General features: G+C 39.8%; 1 long non-coding RNA gene across 1 annotated transcript; it reads right to left on the bottom strand.

The window, feature by feature from the left end:
* Positions 1–253: 253 nt before the first annotated feature.
* LOC147425425 (uncharacterized) lies at positions 254–1,099 on the bottom strand. The gene is made up of 2 exons (XR_015186462.1): positions 791–1,099; positions 254–658 (listed from the first exon to the last, which is right to left on the bottom strand). It is a non-coding gene; the product is annotated as an uncharacterized LOC147425425 (long non-coding RNA).
* Between the last annotated feature and the right edge of the window lie 4,913 nt (positions 1,100–6,012).

The raw sequence follows: 6,012 nt of genomic DNA, 5'->3' as shown, positions 1-6,012 counted from the left end.
TATCTTGCAAGGTCCACCTTTTAAAAATACATGTAACACGTAGGTTTAAGAGGTATTTATAAAACCTTTTTACACACACTTCACCATGAATTAAAAGACCCCTTTTCTTTCATGAGCCTATAACTTCTTTTAAAACTCACATTTTGATCACATGTAAATGTGAAACTGTTTGAAATATAGTAGTCCCTCCAAGTAAACTCATGTACTACACTTACATATTTTGAGGTGGACACCCAGGGTGATTCGAGTTGGAGAAGGTAGAATCACGTGATACTATATTGCAAGTAGAGAGGAGATTCACAAAAGCACACTCCAAGAAAGATAACTACCATCATCATCATCATCATTATAGACAGAGAGGAGCCTTTGATTAAGGTTTGATTATTAGTTTGCTAATTTGTTGCCTAGTTTAAGAGGGGCTAGCATTTGAGCTTACTAGCAGGCTCGCTAGCCGGGGCTGCAAAATTTGGGTAGCTGCATCCGATCGAGCACGCTTACGGGTCATGAGAAGCATTTGAATAATTCCACATAAATGTGAGGCAGAGAGTGAGGGTTAGCATAAAGGTTGAATTGCCAATTAGTAGGGCAAATGCACTGTCACAAATATTGGACAGGGGCTTTCTTCTCGATGTGTACTCGTGCCTCGTAAGGGATGGAACTGCACATCAGAGACGGAGTTCGAGGGACTGATCTCTCTCTCTCTCTCTCTCTCTCTCTCTCTCTCTCTCTCTCTCTCTCACACACACACACACACACACACACACACTGACAAACAAAGGAGCTGCAATACCTCGTGACGGCGGGACTGGGATGAGCCCTAGCTTTGTAAGCAGGCAGCCGGTGCCACATCGGGGGAGTCATCATCATCATCATCACCATCAAAGGAGGCATGTCCCGCGGCGCTCATCACGTCGCTGGCGAAGTGGCAGTCATATTGTCGGAGCTGCATGCTGGCCATGTGGGTTGAAGGGAGCTTCAGGATAGCGCGGCGGCAAGAAGCTGATACTACAGAAGGGGAAGGGTTCGAGAAGAGAGAGAACAGGAGAGAGCGCGAGAGAAGGGGAGAGAGGGGGTATCATGTGTGCCTGTTAGGTTTGAACTTTGCCGGGCGTAGTTTTAGAGCGAGAGGAGGGTGATAGCCTGCGTGGCGGCTTGACATTGCGTGGAAAGTGAGCGGGTGGCGGCGCGTGCGTGCCACCCTCTCCCCGCCGGCCCACCCGTGCCCTCTCTCTTCTTCCCTTGCCACCTCTGCCCTTTTCGGTCGCCCCTCTTTGCCCCACTCCCACTCATTAGACTCAAGTCTAACAATGCCAAGTTTGTCCGAGACCACATGATGCAACGTGTCTTTTGAATCTACTTGAGTTGAAATCAAAGAAGAATGGCCCCAAGGCAGCGCAAACGTTCGTTGTCCTTAAGTTGGGACCTTTGCCCTATAGACACTTTGATCATACACATATATTTACCTCGAGTCACAAGGTCTTATTGGACTAGTCTTCGAAGTTTAAACCCCTGGAAGCAATTGTGGATAATTGGAATAAGCTTGTTGATTAGTTCCATAATGCAAAGTTCAGGCTGATTCTTTTTTGTCCCATTTATAAATTAGCAGGCAAAAAATAGTTGTCATTATAATCTTACATCCACATTGTGGATATTCTCTCTTACTGATTTTTCAGAACCATTCAAGCTCTAGCTACAATCGGAGGAGTTTTGGTTACCAGATAGCAAGGGAGTAGCATCCTAAGGGGCTTACATATATTTTTTGTACGTTTAGGCATATACATACTTATTGGGGATGACACACAAATCCCTTTTTGGTATTGGACATTCTGTTTTTAATCGATATTCTATTTTTTACATTGCCATTGACACACTCAATGTATTGTACGATTTGAAATCAATGAAATACAAGTTTTGTCTAAATTTTGCCTCGTCTCTGCACTTTGAAGTTATGTCATTGTTCATTCATGCATATTGTTGAGGGCAGGCCTCATTGTCTAGTATGACCGGGTTTACATGAGTTTGTGGAAGACCTTCACTCTCTGCATTGACTCTATTTCATTGGTTAAAAACAAAATAGTGTGTCTCCAGATCCACGAAGGCCCCTCTCCACTCAAAAAAGTAGGATTGCCACTCGCTTTTTAGCGTGAAGTGCAAACAACATAGGTTGATTGCGAATCTGAGGGTGCAGGTTTACTTCTAGGTTCTCGCTGCTACCATCATCGATTTTTGCCTCCACCTTTGTGAAGAAGGAGCCTGGAGGTAGGTGCAACGGGTTCAGCCCATTGTTGGGTTCATATGAACCTAACCTATGGTAGATTAGGTGCAATCTTTTGCACCCCCAAATTTTTTCACTAATAGGCATCGTGTACTTAAGTTTAAATAAAGATTTGTAGCATCAAAGTTAGCGTTTCTATCACGATTGCTATTGAAGGCAATTTTGATAATGATGCAAATATAGACACATATATACATGCTTTATTTATAATGCTTTTACAGACGTTTACATTGGCACATTGAGCATAAAAATCCCAGTTCAATGCAGTAATATCTGGATCTTATGTCTTAAGACTCCCTAATAGTGCTTGTTCTCTATCTTTTTCTCCTTGTTGGTCTTTAACGTCTTCAGAACTTTCTCCCTTGTCTATGGTTCCACCAGCCTCTCCTTGATTTTTTCCTCTTTGTTTTTGTGTTCGAGGAATCTTGATCATGTGCTTTGCGAGTTTCAACTTTGGAGATGGAAGGTTCACCATCAGGATTCTTTGCTTTGCTTCGGTGAGTTTTGATGACTCCAAATGCTTTGATACATCATTCTTGGGAGTAAAAAATTCTCTACGAATAAACAACGATGGAGTGTTATGCCAAGTCGATGCTCTCGGGCTATCTTCCTTTTGGTTTTTCCTAGCTTTAGCTTCATCTGCATCCCCCTCATCTTGTCTTTTAATTCTTCTGAGAGCTTCTCTTGTAGACCTTTTACCATTGCGGCTTTCTCGTCCGGTTTTTGTAGCAATTTTTCTCTCTTTTTGTGGTCACCCTTAAGTGAAATTTCTTTGCTTTATCAACTACTCTTTTTCTTCTTTCTTCCAATCTTCTTCAATACTGCTTCTCATTTAGCTTATTCATGACTCCTTAGAATTTAATCATTTTATTGGTTGTCATCTTACAATGTATCAGATGATTGTTCTCCCGATGTTCTTTTAATTTGACCATAACTTCACACCAATTGTGATAAACTCATCAGGTAAATTGGAGACCTTGCACACTTAGCATGGAGAATGTAAAAAAAATTATGTGACGTCATCCACTTAAGTTTGATCCTTGTTTTCTTGTGACCTAGGATTGGTTAAGAAGGAATACCTACATTATTTGGTACACAAAGGTTACTATAGAATAATGGCTATTATGAATTCATCCATATCAACAAAATTAGTTAAGTGCTCGTTCATTAACACAAATGATGTGCCTAATTGTGGGATAACATTAGCAAATAACGAGTTAAAAGAAGAAATTACCAAGGAAAACAAACAAAGTTCAAAAAACAAACGTCTTCCAATCCCTAGCACTTCATGAAAGTCTGAGTGTTTATGCATACTGCACTCACACATCCTTGTGATCATTTATTTGTTGGAAAAGTGGTCCTCTACTCTAGGCACATGGATCCTCTTGTGAAGGAGCTCAAGGGCATGGTCCTTTAAATCACCATCAATCTAATTCCATTTCATAAGGAAGTGATGGCGAAAGCCTTGGGGGTAAAGCTTGAGCATGTGCACAATGAGAATTTTTTCTTTCTCACCCAAGTATACATGACCAATTGACCAATCTATGTTGTACCCCTCCTATTGATGCCCGAAAAGAAATGGTTAACCATGTGGGTGTGAGAAGGTGTATCTTGCGGTGTAAAGCCAGGTGTTAGGATACGGTTAGGACCAAGTGGGCACGACCATGGCACCGTTGGCTAAGCATGAGCACTTCAAGGGTCTCTTAAGGGTAGGCTAGGCCAATAAGAGGAGTATGTCTGGGTGGAGTCTGGTTGGGACTACTATATGGTATTTATGACCCTCCTTCATATGCTTGTAAACACAATGGTAAAAAAGTTTATTATACCCCTATCTAACAAATAAGGCTTGGTATTGCTATTTGAAAACATACTATGGTTGAATTTAATGTGTATTAAAACTCTCTTTTGTGGTCTTTAGCATTCATCTACGTCAATATACCTTGATTGGGATTGTCCTTATCCTTAGAAACTAGCCTCAAGTAGCCCTAATCTATTAGAGAGAACAACAAAGAAGAAGTATCAATACTATAACCCTTTATGAAAGCATGTGAGTGCTAATAAATTTGAGTTGATTAGTGTGTGAAAAAAATTTAGGTCTTGTAATATTAAAGAATAACTTTCAACTAGATGGGAAGTACGAGTATTGTGTTAGTAATTTTGGCATTCGATGTAATCATAAAACTCTCTCTCTATCTATCTATATATATCGATGGTGATGTTTGTCATTAATAGACTCCATAGAGAGAATATATGTGCATGTCCTTCCAATACATCTCTATTTACTCTCCTTCTCCTTCCCCCTCTCCTCTCCTCTCAAGTGACTTATATATTGTCCCCCCTTCTTATAGTTGAGAAGGGGATGTTATTGGGGGGCTACCCCTAGCTTAAACGTTTATATAACTTTTTCAATACAACCCCCCCCCCCTTCCCTTTCAATTAACATTAGATGGGAAGTACAAGTATTTTGTTAGTAATTTTGGCATTTGATGTAATCATAAAACTCTCTATCTATCTATCCATATATATTAATGGTGCTATAGGTTACTAATAGATTCCATAGAGAAAATATATGTGCATGTCCTTCCAATACATCTCTATTTACTCTCTTTCCTATTCCCTCTCCCCTGTCAAATTACTTATATATTGTCCCCCCTTCTTAAAGTTGAGAAGGGGATATTATTGGCAGCCTACCCCTAGCTTATACATTTATCTAAATTTTTCAATAACCCCTCCCCCCCCCCCCCCCCCTTCTTGCACATTAGGAGAAACTTGGACTCAATTTTGGGCCCTGTAAGAAACGCCAACTCGACATAGAGAGAGGTAATTATGAAAAATACAAAAGTTTTTTTTTGGAATTCTATTTTTCATAATACATACGTAAAAGTTTGCTCAATCACTTAAATGCATGTTTGTACAAAATGTTTTTTGAGAGCTCAACTTAAGTGTACACAAAAATCCATGTCTGTGAATCTTAATGAGTGATGTGAAATGCGATGAGAGAAAACACATAATATTTGTTCTCAAAATACAAAATTAATATCACGGATGTATACGGAACGTACAAAAACCTTAGGATAGCTCTTTAAAACGCTTGCTGGCTATATTCATGAAATGGAAACTAGACTTCATGGGTCCCCTTAACAAAATCACTCCCAGAAAGAAGTGATACATCATTATGGATACCTATTATGTGAGAAAGTGTGTAGAGGCAAACACACTACCAGACAATGGTGTTAAGTCAACTGTTGTGTTTCTATGTGAAGACATAGTTTGTAGATATGGTTGTCCTATAGAGATAGTTTTTTATCATGAAATGACATTATGCAAATATTTATGGACCTATTCTCAATCAAGCATAGGAAGTCAATTCCATAATATCCAAGGTGCAATGGCTAGGTAGAGAGCATCAACAAGACAATCAATACCAATCGCAAGAAGATAGTCCAGAAAGAACCACATCAATGGTATATCAAGCTTCACACAGCATTATGGGCCTATCAAAATTCCTATAATGTCACTACTAGAATACCACCCTTCAAGCTTGTATATGGCAGAGGTAGTAGTTCCCATGGAGTGTGTCATTCCTAGACTCAAATTGGCAGTAGAACATGGAATGGATTTCAATCATAATCTGAAATAGAGGCTGCATGAGTTATTGTAGCTGGATGAGATTAAAAAATGTGTAATGTTGGAGCAAGAGGTTTTCCAGCAAAGGAGGAAACAATGCATGATAGTAA

This window comes from Adiantum capillus-veneris, chromosome 25 (assembly GCF_014529385.1).
Source record: "Adiantum capillus-veneris isolate H3 chromosome 25, ASM1452938v2, whole genome shotgun sequence".
NCBI lineage: Eukaryota > Viridiplantae > Streptophyta > Polypodiopsida > Polypodiales > Pteridaceae > Adiantum > Adiantum capillus-veneris.
The sequence above is the reverse complement of the archived record's forward strand: the minus strand, read 5'-3'. Positions and strand labels throughout refer to the sequence as shown.